Below are 16700 nucleotides of genomic sequence, written 5' to 3' on the forward strand. Positions count from 1 at the left end.
ATATATTCTGCTCATTTTACCGGCATCTTTTTAACAGCTAAATATATTCTCACCATTATAATTTCGATTTATCACTTAGATTTCTTTTGTTAAAGCAATAATGGGGCTGATTTTTCACTCACTCGGCTCAAAATCGATGTCCCTTCATATAACCAGATTATCTCAAACTACCAGGGTCAATTTTTACGATGGTTGGTGACCAAGCCTTGAATTATAGATGGAATCATGGTTTCAGGCAGCCGGGTCACAGGTTTAACTTTGACCAGGTTTTTGCTCCTACGCCTGTTAGTTTAAAGTTCCAGGAACTTAATTATCTCCTGGGATTAAAAACCCCCAGAATAACCGGGTACATTTCCACCAAAATTACTGAGGAAACGGACAAACTGTCCTTAGAAAAGGACCTATGAAGGGTTGGGACTTTTTTGGATTCCCTGGAATTTTTGAAGCGCCGGACTGCTTGTGCTCCTCCTCCATGCAACATGAGACTGATTTAAAGAGATTTTCAAGAAAACTGAGGTGCAGTGGAAACACAAACCACACAGAAAACCAGGAATTTCTTTACCTGGGTTAATACATTCCTGAATAATAAGAGTGGACAGGGGGCTCATTGATGACACTTAAGATATGCTCCGACATTTTTCCCGGTCATGCTGCAGCTGACGATCCCTTAATTGACTTTTCTTAACAGGACGCGCTCGTTTTCGTCACAGGCGACGACTCAAAAAAAGGTCAGATGGACGAAAACTGCAGCAGAAACGATCTTGTAAATTCATAAAGATGTTTTAAAAAGAATTTCCTGCCAATTTGCTACAATCTGGTTTTACCAGACTTTCAGCAAAACCAGCATACATTTGGGACTGGCTCCTGCCGTGTGTGTGTGTGTGTGTGTGTGTGTGTGTGTGTGTCTGTGTGTGTGTGTGTGTGTTTAACAAGGACGCCTCCCTCTGTCCTGCAGCAGCGCGTCACAACCCTTCCAGGGATCTGGTTTGAGACCCGAGAGGCGCTTTAACGGCGCTTTTCTCTGGGCTGAAAACCTGCAACTCTTTCGCGTCCATCGACGTGTCTTTTCCTCATCCTCCGGGTCTGCGTTTGGTGGCTAAGGAGGGGGGGGTTCTCCTCCATTGATCTTGTTGAAATAGGGAACTGAGTCTGCGGGAGCAGAGGATGCTGGGATTGCTGCAGGGTGGCAGAGCAGTTCTGATAATGGAGCCAACTCCCATTGCGCAGGCTATGAGGCAAACAGCCGTGGCGCCAGCCCGGCCCTGCCTCTGTGAGAGGATAACTAACAGTATCGCTCTGCAGAAGCCCCCGCACCCCCCCCCCCCCCCCCCTTCCCACCACCCCCGTGCATGTGTGGCTAAATCAGTATGTGTGAGAGGGAGAAAGAGGAGAAAAAGGAGCCAGATGCCATTTTTTTTTGTTTTTTTTCTTCCATCGCTTCATTTCAGCTAATGTATGTGGAGGAGAAAACTGTAGGCATGGAGTGTGTGCGTGCGTGCGTGTGTGTGTGTGTGTGTGTGTGCGTGCGCAGCCTTTGGTGTAAACTGGGAAGCTGGAGAAACGATTTCTCTCCCTCCATCTCTCCACTCCCTTCTTTTTTGTTAAATACCCCCAGCCTGGATGGTTTCTGCGTGCTGCTGTATTATGCAAATGCGGGCGGCGTTTAAATCTCGTTCTGGGGACTCACCAGTGTGTCGTCGCGGCTCCTTGCGGCGTTCACTTCAAAGCGATCTGCAGAGAGAAAATAAACGGTCACACCTTAATGTGAGCACAAATAACGCTGGGTTAGCGTTGGGTAACGTGGCGACAGCGTCAGAGCCATAAAATAATTCAAGCAATAGAGATCATATATTAATTATACATTTCTAAAGATTTTCCCATTTAGGATGCATAGAATCCATGTTGTAATAAGGGGAACTGATTACCCTGAAAATGTGTTTCCGATTTTCACTGACATAGCAATTTTTATGGGTCTATTTAGCTTGTAGAAGCCTTTAATACAGAAAAAAAGCACCACAAATAGGGATACAAGGGTGGATAAAGTGAGGGTGAGAAGCAGCCTGACATTGACTCTTTAAGAAATGTGGCTGCTTTGAGTAAACTTTAAAAGCGGCATCATGTCTGGAGTGTGTCCAGTGTTATTTGGAAGGGCGTCCTCTGTTTTTGGAGCAAGTCGGGACACAAAGGGGACCACTGGCTGACTATCTGAGGCCCATCGTTGGCTGGAGTGGCACGAGCTGAGCTTTAACACAGCCGGTTGGTGCTTTATAGGCGGCTACGGCAGAGGAATTTTAAAACCAATTCCGAGGCGAAGCGGCGTTCCGGAGGCCTCGGCGTTGCTTATGGATTTCAGGGGAAAGTCGTCAACAACGTGGACACTGTGATCAAGACTCGGCCATTAGCGTATTCTTCATCTGCTCTGCAATCACTGTGTTGTTGTGTCTGGCACCATTTCATCTGTGATTTACCTGCCGATTAACAGACAAACAGATTTGACAGGTGTCTATTTTTCACGTGGACGCGGCGGCTCTCTGGACGCGTCCCCGCGAATCGTTCATTTAGCGCTTCATTTGCTTTGATGTTCTCCCAAACCACCTGTCACAATCTCTTCCTTCCATGTTTTTTCCGTCAGATATTTTTGTAAAAACGTCCTTCCTACACGTCTCTTTGGCTCATGCTGCGGCGGCAGGTTTTTGTGATCCGATGTGCATGCGCATAAAATTAATCAGATATGAATCACAGAGCATCGGCGGGTAGAATTAGACCGTGTGGTGCTGTATAAAAAGCCGGTTTTGCATCTGTTACATAATCAAATAACGATCAGATTCACCAGCCTTCGACCAGTGTTGGAACAGGAGCCTCGAACGTGCAACAAAGTCCACTTGTCTCCTGTTTCACTGGTGGAGGAATAGCTCCTGTCCTCCCCTGTCAGCTTTAATTACCACGGAGGTGATCTTGATTAGCCCCCACCCGTGTCATTTTTATCAGCCCGACCCGTAGCAGCGCGGCTCGGCAAATATATCTCCCTCGGACAAACACCCCACGTGCAAACACGATAGCCCCTCACAAAAGAACCCCCGAACGCAGCGTCCAGCATCCCTGTGCGTTTATCACACCCTCCGCTCGATCGTTAAAGGCGAGGTGAAAGGTCACGGAGGAATACGTGATGGGTACATCAAACCCGGACTTCCAGCGTCAGTCGGACATCTCGGAGGAAAAGACAGGGATGTGAGGAGTAATTTAACGCATGGCCACCATCTTACGCCGGCGTTCCCCGGAGCATCCGGCAACGGGGAATTGATTAAAATGCGTTGCGGCCGCGCACACTTCAGTGGCGACCATCAGCAGAGCCGTTCGTGCCTCTTTAACTGTGATCATACGTACGGCACCGCTTCCTTCTAACTGTCCTTCCGTCTCTTCGTCAAACTCCCACGCAGCCACAGCACGCGCGCACGTTGGTGTGACATATGCTGAGGCGAACCAGTGCCGAGGCCTGCGGGAGTTGTTTTTTCTTTTAATATACACTCCTCTCAGAGGAAACAATAAATTAGGATTTCCTGACATGAACAATAACACAGCTCGTTTATCATGACAAAAACCTCGAAACATTGAGACAAAACGGTAACGAGGAAATGCGGCAAAAGCATACAAATGTAGTTACGTACATCTCCAGACAGCATTGAGAGTCTTGTACATTATTAGCATATATGCTAATATTAAAAATACACACCCGCGTCCTCAAAGTGCAGCTTTCCGAGTTTTTACTTTTCCTACTGAGAAGGCTGCAGCCCCGTTCATTTCTCAAGGTCGAACTATTCACTGTACTGCGACCTCGGCTCCTGCAGTTAACAGGATAATATCGGATCGTGGGTAGCTGAGCTTTAACGGGCACTCCAAGCGGTGACAAAACAGACATTAGAAAGAAAATAAACCATTTCTGTTCGAGGCGAAAACGGCAAATGTTCCAGGCTGCGGTATGCGGGACTGGAGGCCAGGAATGGTCATGGAAACATTTCTGCCTTTCAGTCAGAACACTCTCAAATTCTTAATAAAGTCACGCCGCCGGGCTTTTCTGTATCCAACACATGTGAAAAGTCAGCTCACAGAGCACATTATTCTGCTGGACCTTCTGCAAGGGTCCGTAAACATTCCAGGCGAGCGCACACACGCTTTAAAAAAGGGAAGAAAATCCACATTTTTATCTTGGTTGATAGTCAACTTAACCATTTGGGTGAGCTGCAAATACTGGCTGCTGAGACGCTCTGACGTGAGAAGCATCACTGACTCACTGAAGACGTGTGATTACGGCCACCCGACAGCGAAGAGACGAGGCTGTCGTTTATCAATCTAGCATTTAGGTAATTATTCTTCCCGACTGAAAAACACAACATTACACACTCTCGTCGCACCAAGCCAAGTTGGCAATCTGGCTTCACACTGACGTGCACAGATGAGCGTCCACGTTGGGTTGTTTAGCAAGTGTGGTTAACTGTGGATGCTAAGCCTTTTTGAGCTATTTATGAAAATAATTACATGGCTAACTGTTAGCAACAAGCTCTGGCTATGTTAAATACAATTTCTTTTTAAACTAGCACTTCTCCCGGTTCGACATGAGCTGCTGTGGTCACAGGTTTTGTTTTCATTACGAGCAATTTTGAAAAACAGGAATTTTAAATGCCCCCCCTTCTGCATCTAATGCATACACATGAAACCTAATTGGGTGTGTAGGTGGTTGGTTGCATAAATTAATAGGCCATTCACAAATTCATATATTTGTGAGGACCGTGCTGCATGTTCCAACGTTCCGTTTGGTTACAGGAGACAGCTACACCCGAGCTGTAAAAAGCAGAATGATTCCAGACATTTTGTCTCACTTACTGCGCCGCTGCTGTCATGTCCTGCTCCACTGAGCCACTACCAGCTTCCATGGCGGTTTCAGCTTCTGTACGAGTGCGATACGCCGCAGATATGAAGTCATCAGGTAAAGGGGCGACATTTCTCTGGTGTCTCTTTAACATGTTTCCTCTCCCGGCTAAGTTCTTTCTCCCTGGAACAGCGCTACGGATACCACCAAAGGCAAACCGAAGACTAATTGCGTGCACCAGGTGTTGCCTGCTGTTTGCCAACGTTGGGCATGTTGTGATTTTCGCCAGAAACCCAACAGCTGTGTTGCTCGCCCGCCTCGGCCCAGCGCGGTTTAACAGGCAGCATACGCTTCTCTAAGCTTGCCCACACAGTTGGCACGCCAAGCATCACCAGTACCTCCAGGGTGACCAGCGTGACCTCCAGAGATGAGAGAGCTACAGACAAAGGGGCGCGACCTCGGGGAGAGCAGAGGCCCGTGCTGAGGACTGCACGGGAGAGAGCGCACGCACGGCGGGGGCGTTAAATGGTGAAAGAGAGAGAGAGAGAGAGGAAAAAAACTGGACTGATGTTTCAACAAGATGCAGCGACTGGGATAATACGACCCCTTTCTTGGGCAAGACATTTAGCGGCGGTGCAGACGGTAACCGTGGGGACAGTGCACAGAAACACAAGTTGCCCCGGAGAATCGCATCACATAATATACGCTCTAATTATTGCTCCAGTTAAGCCGGGGAAGTGAAATAAATAAAAGCAGGAGTCGCCTCCACATACAGTACACACGGCACTGCACAGAGGGAACTGAATAATCGTCCCACTCGTGTAAATAAGTGCGTAACGGCTCATCGTGGCGTCGGGCCTCTGCGGCCGTGCAGGTCAGCGGCGCCGCTCTGATGCGCAGACGTGGAACGTGCTTCGGATCAGAGCTTTCCGTCCTTTCTCGATGAATCAGGGAGGATCGTCTCTGTTGCCCATGATCTTGCGCTCTGGTAGTAAGCGCTTTCTCTTCCATTTAAGCGACACACACACAGACACACACACACACACACAAACACACACACAAGCTGACCCGCGGCCTCTGAGTGGCTCCGTGCTATTTCTGCGCGTAAGCGTGCTCAGCACATTCACTGGTGCTGCTACATAAATTATCAGTGGGTGGACTCCAGCCAAGAGCTGCTTTTTAACACGTCGCCATTGTGACACATTAACTGCGTTGCACTTTTAACAGTTTTCATTGTGAAGTTTAATGATTTATGAGGCGGATCCCTGATTGGTAAAGATCTTTAAACCTAAATAACGTTTAAGTGTACGTTTACAATATCTAGCAAAAGCAAGACCAGCAATGTAAATATTTTACAATTTATTGCGTAACCCGAGACCTCTGATTGGCCAAATTAACGGTGTGTACTGTTCGGCGGGGACAGATCCAGCTAGGTCCTAATGGGAACATTTTTTTAAGGTCGACTCAGAGCTAACATGCTACAATAACAGAAGGCATTTAGCAGCTGTTGTGCTGCACCATTTGTGTGAGATTCATAATAAAGCAATGAAATTAAAGTTTAATGATCTTCCAGACCCCTTGTTCACTTTCACTTGCACAGTCAGAAGGTTCCGTGATGCTTTGCTAGCTTAGTTCCGCCAATTTCCATTTTATAAGATGGTTTATTTGTGAAGGTTAACTAGGTGTTAATAAATTATGCTCATAATTTTTTTTTAAAATCCTCTTTTCCAAAGCAAATAAACGAATTGGAGCCAGTTAGAAAAAAAGACGAGATCAAAATAAAGCAGTTTGACATGAAAATCAATGTTTCTGCGAATGTCTGACAGACAAAGGACGCTCTGGAGAGTGCAGAAAATGAGCTCAGTTGTTTCTTTGGTCATTTCAGATCCAAAAAATTGGCATCTGAAATCAACTAAAACAAGAAAACAGTCGTTTAAACGACAAATAGTCAAAATGGAGACGACGCGAGTCGGCAGGAAGCGTCTCTCTTTCCGAGCGTCGTTGGTCTGCTGCGGTGTTAGAGGGGGAGCATCGATTGGAAATGTGATATAGCAGGAAAAAAAACGCTCGCCTAATCAGGACAATTAATCAAACTCACAACTTTTGATTAATTTCGGTATAATTGCAAAGCCTCGGCGTAAAGGTTTGAACTGGGAGAGCGGATACCTTCTCAGCACAATCCGCACACTCCTGTTTATTGAGGCCAAACTCCTCCCTAAATATGAGTGCAACAATAATGCAGAATTCCCCTCAGACATCTGGGCGTTATGATAAATGCTGGGTTGCTGACATGGCACAATCAGAGCAAAAAAACAATAGTTCGTTCTGGCTTCAAATTGCCTCGAAGCACAAAACGTCTACGTTTTCATAGCACTTAAAAAATGCTGAAGTGCAACATCAGTGTTTGAGGACTCGCCTGTTTAAAATGATTATGTCATTTCCTGTCGAGCCCAGGCGGCATCCGTTAAATGTGTTCCAACGGCCGTCTGGTGATTACTGTTATTAATAAAAATGGAGGAAATTCCCGCGCGGCCGTCATGCAGCTATGCACGAACAAATTGGGACAAACATCAGCAAATTATTAAACCGTTCGTGTAATCGCGTTCAACATGAAATGAGCATCTCGGATGACCTTTGAGTTCATTTAAATGAAGACAAATTCTGTTTAGCGTGTGCAGTTTTATTCGCGTGTGTGTTTTTTAACGGCTACAGCTGCGAAAAAGTGGGAAAAATATTCAAACACAACCCCGGCTGCCCCTTCCTGTTCCATTTCTTTGGCAAAAATCAAAAGCTGAATGCACAGAGCCCGCGCCACTGAATAAAGAAATGTCTTTTGTTGCCGGCAACATTTCCAACATGGAAAGTCAAGGTTTGGAATGAAAAAGTCAGGGTTGAATCGCTGCTACAGACGTCAGCGTGCTGTTGAAAGGTGTTATCAGCAGCGGTTAATCGGACAAAAGTCCGGGCGTGTCGCCACTGTAAATCGTTTTCAGGATATTTCAGGAGGAAACAAGGCCAAATTATTTTTCACGGAATATGAACGCGAATGTTTTCTTGCCTTCTCATGCGCTGCTTTCAATTGCAGGGATTAGAACGGGATTGCGCTGCAGCTGATAATGAACCAATCATACTAAGCCAAAGCCAGTTTGTCTTGATTAGAGCTTTAAGTCTGGTTTGCAGACTTTAAGGAGATGCCGCCTCGATTCCAGACAAGTTCTGTGGAGATTAGCGGGGTCTCCTTACATTACGACATAAGTGACTGTTCACGAAAAGCTATTCCGAGATTACCCGGGAATCCCATCGGTCACGGAAAAGAGAGAAAGAAACCAGATCAGAAGGAGCGAGTTGGAAACCATGAATTCTTTAAGTGTTCCTCGGAATCTTTAGGATCGCCTCGATTCTACAGCAGCCCACGCTGGGGTGAGGTAAGATGAGATGAATACAATGAAACTTTAATGAGCTCCACGGAGAAACTGGGCAGCAGCAGCAGCAAATATTGATAAGTTATAATAAGAACAGGCTGAATACGTGGCGTTCAAGCCTGACTATGTATGTAATGCTCTGGTGGCATCAGACAGAGGCGAGTTTTATTATTAACAAGGCTCTTGTGTGATTAAATCTTTTCATCAAATTAATCACAGGGCGGCTGCGGATTAATTAGGATTAATCACAAGTCAAAACTTGCCTGATAAATTATTTCCAGTCATTATGGCGGGAAGATGCATAACAAAAGGCACCCAAGTGCGTTGCGATGGGGCTTCAGCCTCGTAACTCTTCAGCAGAACTCGCTAACAGGCTTTGTTATTCATCCACTCCGAGCCATCGACTGGCCCGGCTGGTTCTGCTCTTCAGTATCCCTCTGCTCAGCTCTGCTGCTCTACAGCCCGGCTACAACGCTGGCACGACAGGTTGCGTACGTTAATTATGTTAAAAATGTAGCTGTCATCATTCCAACGGTGCTAATTGTTGTTTAGCCACGTGTGACTGCGTGATGACTCAGCAAATGTGTGTGAGAACCATTGGTTGTTCTGCCCCCTTAGATGCCCGATTATTCAATGAAACATCTTCAGGCTCTAAAAATGCCACAACATTGGGATACTAAAAATGAAACAGAGCCTGGAATACATACGGCGGCAATCATTTTTTACAGAGGTCAGGGCGTCACAGAGTGTTACTGTTTCCTCACAGGCGTGTTCATCACTCGGTGCGTTTCCAAATGGAGCTGCCAGTGGAAACGCTAATTAGCGACGGCAACCCAGCAAAACTCCTCCCATCTATTTGCGCCAGCGTATTGACGTCTGGGCTGATATTGAAGGGGATTAGATGACTTAAGACTCCGTATTTCGCATGCCTGAAGAAATGTTCTACTTGGATGAGACCTGATCTCGCCATGCCAGTCAGCTCTGACTGAATACCGGCTTCCTCCTTCGCAGATAATCCCATGAAAAAGACAAGTCTTTAATTCCTAACATCCTTAACATGGCCCTCTCAATTCCTTGAATTGGAATTACTTGCTGTGAATATCCAATCCTTTTTGGGCTTCACATTTTTTCTTCCCTACACACGTCACCAACATGTCGCCATCGATACTGGTCGGGGTTCAAAGTGCATTAAAGGATGGTGAATCTAGAATGAGGCCGTTATCCGCTGTCAAACTTGGAATTCTGTTCCGTGTGGTTTTCAACCGTTATACAACGGAATTTCTAAGATCTCCATGTTGACACAGCGACATCCTGCTGGAAACTGCATTGTGCTAACATCCGATTAAACGTAACAACGATGTACCAATATTGTTGGTAATATTGTTGACACCCCCTCATGTAAGCGCTAGGTTGTCCTTGCTAACGTCATTTTTTAAACAATAGACTAAATATCAGGCGTTTCCTTCCCCACACACACAAAAAAAGATTGTTCAACAGTTGAAATGTAAGCGGGGTGGGGGGGCGGGGGGATGTGAACACGACTCTGGATTGTGTAATTGATGTTGCTGTCAACACCGTGAATCAAATTCTGAGAAAGAGCGGTGAAAGGAAGAGAGGCCAACATGAAAAATCAAAAAAAAAGGGCCTGCAGTCAGACCGACCGTATGCTGAGAAATTGCTAAAACGCGTCAGTCAGTCTGTTGAGGCCTCGAGTGCAGGTCGAGCCTCCGAGGATACCTGAGCAGATGACACGTGATGGAACTGCTTTTTGTTTTCATTCTGAAATACATGCCGCAACGATGAAACCTGACAGTCCAAGTTCGGGTCCATCTTTCACTGACGTTCAGATCATCTAATGTCCAGGACGGAAGGACAGAATCGAGGAATGGACTCTGCAAGATGAAAGACCTGATCAAAGCAACTCTTTGGCATCTTCCATTACTGGTGCAGCGGTAGAGGACACTCGTGTGTGTGTGTGTGTGTGTGTGTGACCAACCCTCAGAAGGTCTTTCTGTTCTCTTCGAGTCACTGTAATTGTATCTAATCCCCCCAAAAACACACACAAAATCCTTTTTCTTGTTTTCTGCCACTTAATCCCACACACGAGCCATTTTGGTAGAAGTGGTTAGAATATTAAGGCCTCCCCCACGGAGAACAAAACTCCATAACGCAGCCACCGCCGTGAAGACTTACTTTTAAAAAAAGGTCCTTCTCAACTCGAGGAGGAGCCGAATAGTAAAACGCCTCCGAGATGGAAGGCATAATAGCAGTGGGTAACTCTGGAGACCAATCCTCAGCCATTCACGGGTTTATAGGCTGTAAGACAAACATTCAGATATGAAGGGGGGGAGGGTAATGGGTTGATTTATGCATATTGAATTCTTCCAACATGGAAATGTTACCCAGAAATGTCTGTCCTAATCATGCCTTCTATGCTATAGTGGGAAACCTTTTAAAAGCAGCTAATTTCTACGGTTCCTGCTGAGTGGCTTCATGCTCCCTATAGCATTATCATCCTCTATACTGTGCCTGTACGCCACCATTTGAATAGCTTCTATACGATTCCAGCATATAATATGCGCTTGAGGAATCCTTATCAAGACTTTCCGGGTTGTTGCCATCTCCAGTGCAGCATTTCCTGATATACATCCTTTTTTGATAATAGCGTGTTAGCAGCATGAATGAGTTTTCGTCAAAACCCGAGCTCAACCTCCAGATGTTGGGTAATCCACGAGAAGGAAAATAGGTTCAAATCCTGCAGATTATCCAGTGCTTCTTTATACGGAGCTCAAAATCTGAATGAAAAGACCCTTTTGGATATGAATGCGAACAAGGTCAAAACGCGATCACAAAGAGTTTGTTGAATTATAAGCGCATTAAGTTGCGGGAATTCCAAAATATGTATGCTGCAGCTAACCACAGAGAATAATTGATAACATTGAGTGTGTGTGTCTGTGTTTGTGTGTGGTGGTGGGAGTTACTGCTTCCAGGATGCTGCATAGCCAAATCTCGTGAAGTCGGGAGAAAGGAGCGGTGTTATCTTTTATCTCGAAATGAATTCAAAACTCATCGGTGAGTTCGACAGCAATTACCGCCATCAGACTGAGCAGACATGGTGAAAAACCCATTAGGTGTTTATTGCCAAAATAAGGGAGATCTAGACGGAGGCTTCTCTTCTGTGGAGACATTAAATGCTTTGAGGCGCTGTAATGAAGTTGAGCCGCGCTTGACGGCATCCATTATTGATGGCTGCCCAATTTGCATATTTCAGCAGACGCGTTAATTAACGTAGTTTCGACGGTTGTTGTTTTTTTTTATGTAGCTGGAGGAATCGTGACCGGGCCAAAGCAGGAAGCCAGCTAGTTGCCATTAATTTGTAATCACTCCCATTTTTGAGGGTTGGGGAGAGGAATCTAATTATGTAACTTAAGCCGTGACTCATCCCTTATGGGAATAACCAGGGAAATAAGACTCATCCTGCTGACTTGAAGCTAGATTTCAGATTGGTGTCACAGAAGCTAATCCCATTATGAGGGCAAAAGGGAATCGCAGGGAGAACGGATATGTACACAGAGCAAATGGGATCAGTGTGGCGATTCGGTCGACGGAGCTGCGTGGGGGCGAACTTGTGATTTAACAGCTCCGACCCGGTCGGGCCGCCATGGTTAACCCGACCTCTTTGTTGGAGAGTCCCTCTACTCGCACCTCAAAGCTTGCGAACCACATATCTGCGCTCCATCTTGATCCACAGGAGAAAATCAAACCATCCGGCCGTCACGGTCACCAGACAGGACCGCTGCACACCCTGCAGATCCATCTGTGAGAGGCAGATGACTCGTACTACTCTCCACGCCATGACTCACAGATGGAAACCGGCTCAGCCAGGATTTGTCACCATCGCCTGCACGCGCGTGCACCTCGCTCGTCTTGTAAGGGCGTCCTGTGAGCACGTAAATATACGCGTGGTGAGACCGTGGTGTTGAGTTTCAGCGGAAAAGGAGGTGGGCGGAGGAGAGGAGCTCTGACAAATGTGTGATGCATGCTCCTGTGACGGCAGCAGCGATCAGAGAGCAGCGGGCTGTCAGTGACTGATCACCCAGACAAGAGTAGCACGCCGCAACCCTTGTCACCAGGCCTAATCCACAGTTCAGCAGAGCCCTCGCCGCCGTGCGTGGCCTTTGAAAAGCTCTGAGATATGATGCTGGCTTTTGGGGGGGAGGGGGGTTTTATTTAAAGCTGATTAAGGTCTTTTCCAGGCTGATTTAATAAATACATATCCCAAGTTTAACAAATGGGGACTGTTCAGTAGATGCTGTAAAGTGCTGATACGAAAATCAATCAATTTAATTAAAGGAAAACGCGTTCGTGCTCGGCTACTACAGTACCTCACCCCCGTGCACGTCAGTTGTGCTGCGCTTTATTATACGAGGTTCATTTTGGGAGTTCTATGTGCAGAAACACGACAGGGGCTGCATAGCTAAGGAAAGATGCCATGTGACAGCTGAACAGATGGGCATGGTTCTGAATGAGTAACCATACGGCGCTAACATCGCCTAGCATGACAAGGAAAACGAGAATAGGTCAACAATTCGCCACTGTCATCAGCTGAATGTGCCCCGAAGAAGTATGAAGTGCTATTTGTAAGACTGCGCGCTACATAACGCACTCCAGGTCGACTGTGCAACCCCGGACAACGTCAATTACCTTCCTTTCTCATTCGAGCTTCAGCCGTGCCTTTCTGAAGTCGCTTTGTACGGGCCAATATGAACGAGAGCGCGGCTCCAGAGAGGCCACGAGCATGCAGACGAGCAACGGAACGCTTCGGTGCTTTCATTTGACTCAACAGTGCTGGGTGCTCGTGGGAATAGTTTGGTAAAAGCTTTAAATTATCTGCTTTCTCACTAAAAACCATTATGCCCTGTAAATACAGAAAGCTGAGTCAGCAAAGTTGCAGGCACTTCTTTTTATGTGTTTCCATCAGCCGGGAGGTGATACGAAACTTCATCCAAACTTTGATTATTGGAAAAGCTCCTTATTATTGTTGCAATGTTGTGAAGTAAGTTTAAAATGCCACTTTTACCCCCCCCCCCCCCCCCCCCGACCCCCCCACACCCATTTCTGGTTGATAAAACGTTACGTTAGGAGCAATGCAAAAGCTTTTTTCTTTTTATAAATGTAATCAAACATGCAGAAAATGCAGTCTGGATGTTTGGGAACTGCTGCAGCAGTGTGAGTTAGGACAAAAGAGGAGCGGCGAGTCTGTATCTGAACAGTTCGAATAGTCAACAGAGACGACAGCTGAGCTGTGATAGTTGAAAAATGGGCTAACAGCAAAATCAGCCAGCAGAGGTAAGGGAGGCGTTCTGGAGGCTCACTGGTTTGATCCCACCCGTCTGTCTCTTTTGTCTAGACTCTAATCTGAAACAGAATTAAAATGTCAAAATCAACACCGCCGTTGTTAAGGAGAAAAAAAGAAATCACTTAATTAGTGCAGTTGGGTGTTATTCACTGGCAAAGGCAAGTTTAAGCAGCAACAAATGAAGACTTCTCAAGGCCGGGTTGGTCTCATTGTCCAAGAGCAGATGACACTCTGGCCCTTCACTACATCCATTCAAACACACGCTAACTTTACTCCAAAGGTTGTAAAAACAACTTCCTGGAAATGTGTCTGACCTGAAATCTGACCCGTTTGGAAGATTTTCTGAGTGCAACTGTAACATCCCAGCGTCCAGCCGGTGCACATTTTCAAATGGCTTGTCTTGTGTAGAAGCTCCGTCCATCCATCTTCTACCACATTTACCTTAAAAGGATCAGGGGGTGCAGCTGCCTTCGGGGAGAGCGGCAGGGTTTAAGTCATCAGTTCATTGCAGGGCTAACATATAGAGAAAAGCAACCATTCACACTGAAGGAAATCTTAAATTGGCCCGTCCCCCGAATGCTTTTGGACCGTGGGAGGACAGGAGAACCGCACACAGAACAGCCCGGGGATTTGAACCCAGAACCTCCTTGATGTGAGGGGCTGTACCAGCAGCCATCAGTTTGACTGCAGCACCAATGAGCTCTACAATTGATGCCATTTTTAGAAGCTGCACATCTGTTGTTTTGATGAACCTTGAATATGTTTGTCAAATGTGTTATTACCTGAAATTTGAGCCACATCTGCACGTACGAGGCTGTTCAGCCACCTCCTGACCCGTCTTCACCCTTTCTGGAAACATTCTCTCCCTTTTTTAACTCACTAAATCCACACAAATGTTGGCATTGATAAAGAAACCTAGGGGCACTTTATAAGCTCCTCCCCTTCACGTTATCATCGGCAGAACAATATTGAAGCCCAGAAGAAATCCTCCTGCCAGAACAAGTGTCCTCGCTGTCGAGGATGTTGTTCAGCGATGTCTGACTGCGTATGCTGAATCTCATCGTTAACAATGCAGGGATCAGTTCTCGCGACTCCCCAACAATTGCGTCCTCGTTGGCTCAGAGTAACTGAATGGGTTGTGTCAAAGTGTAAATAATTACTTCAAACCCCCATAAACACTCCCGCATAACGTAGAAATATCCCCGAAACGAGAATTTCCTGCTCGCTCCGTCCGTGCTGATGTTTGCTTTTGACTGCTTCTAGAGCTGTCTCTCGATCGATGGCCTGGTATTTCCAGGACATTTCAGGGAAGCTTTTTCGTATTTCGCAGGCGTTTCCCTATCAGACAGGATTAAATGTTTACAGCCACGTCTGGTTTTCAGTGTAATAAAAGTGGATTTCTTCAGGAAAAACATTTGTCACAGTGATTCTGCTGACCTTCTGACAGGTCAACAGTTTTTCCTCAGAGTTTTTTATTGAAATTGGCTGTTAACAGGCTGCACTTTTTCTCTTGCTTTGTTCTAATAGATTGTCTTGACAACTTTTGAAACCATGAACAAATTCCTTTGAAATTAGCAGTCTTATACTATGATCATGCAATACTGATACATCTGAGAGGAAAATGTTTTGGATGAAAGAGGCACTTGCAAGATTTAATACAGCAGTCTGCTTTAATATTTTGTTTTATTTATCAGCTTCATTTTCAAAAGGCCAAATCATGACCAATTCTATTAGTGGTTAAATGCTGGGAGGAACAGGATGAATAGAGAAAGAGAGCTTTTATGGTTCTAATGCTTAACCAGGGCAGGTGGCTCCACTCAGAGCAACACTGCAGCTTCATTTCCAAAAAAATCATAAAAAGTGTAAAAATTTGAAATTAAAGAACTTGGCCAGCCCATTTTTCTAGGTGGAAATAACCAAGCAGGCTTGTTGGAGATGGAAGATCACGTCAGTCTTAAGACTGACCCATAATGTTGATCACAAGTTGCTCAGAGAGATTGGATATGAAGCAAGTCAAATCCCCACAAGATTGACTTTCAGGCTCGCTTGGATTCAAGGTTCTCGCCAAGGCGCTGCCTCTCTGAGCGGACGCACACAGGGATGAAAAATGGCATCTGGCTGCAGAGCAAGAGCTGTTCTGTGACAGTCACGCTAAAATACGCAGGTAGACTAGAAACGAAACCGTCGCCGGGTGAAGACTTTCTGGATGCGGAAAATTCCACATCTGCCTGGTCTTCTGCTGCTGAATACGCTCGCTGATGGAATCGAGCAAAAGTCTGAGAGGCTGGCTGCTGCTCCCGCATGTCGAAAGGCTCTCAGATGTTGAAAATGGCGTCAGTCCTCCAGTGTGGACACTAGACCCTCATCGGGTTGTCCTTTGACGGACTGTCGCTGTCCTTTCAGCGCCAATCACACTCTTCATTTGCTTAGTGGCTGCAGACTCACTGATCACGGCACGGACGTGGGCCTCAAAGTCATATTTAATGGAAAAAAAACAAAAAAACTCCGCCACAAAGGCTGCTCGAGCAAAAATCCTTTCTGATGTCCTGGTGAGACATGAAGAGAGGCTTGAAGAAAACATGGTTAAAAAAACAGAAAAACCCATTGTTAAGAGGGATTAAAAGCACGACTCCTGTTAGATCATAATTCATTCTTTCACATGTTCTAGTTCTAAAATGCTGTGTAGTGACTCGAGAATCAGCCAATCTGGATTGATTACTTTTGCCTGGAATTTAATGTATATACCCTAATAATCAGATGGCACTTACTTTATTTAAGGGTGTATTATTTAACATCTGCCACTTTAAGGTATGTTTAAAAATACTGATGTATTCCCAGTTTTCCTGGCACTTGCTTGTAACAATTGTCCGTGCCTATGTTAATAGGGTGTAGCTAGCATTAGGTAGGTCACGTTGTCTTTTGTTTTCCATCCTAATTTTCCTCGTTACCTGGGAGTAACTGAGCCTCAAAATCTCATATTTATGGCAGTAGGTAAGAGATGTCTTCATAAATGTTGAACTGAGTGAAATGAGATCATCCAAAAAACTCAGATCAT

At 45.7% G+C, this 16700-nt stretch overlaps 1 protein-coding gene across 1 annotated transcript in view; it reads right to left on the bottom strand.

Moving 5' to 3' along the window:
- Positions 1–16700, bottom strand: part of lrfn1 (leucine rich repeat and fibronectin type III domain containing 1) — a 65166-nt gene that overhangs the window by 26751 nt on the left and 21715 nt on the right. The window contains 1 exon segment of the mRNA XM_003968521.3: positions 1688–1731. The gene's annotated coding sequence lies outside the window, so the exon portion shown is untranslated.

The sequence above is a fragment of the Takifugu rubripes genome, chromosome 11, assembly GCF_901000725.2.
Source record: "Takifugu rubripes chromosome 11, fTakRub1.2, whole genome shotgun sequence".
Classification (NCBI taxonomy): Eukaryota; Metazoa; Chordata; class Actinopteri; order Tetraodontiformes; family Tetraodontidae; genus Takifugu; species Takifugu rubripes.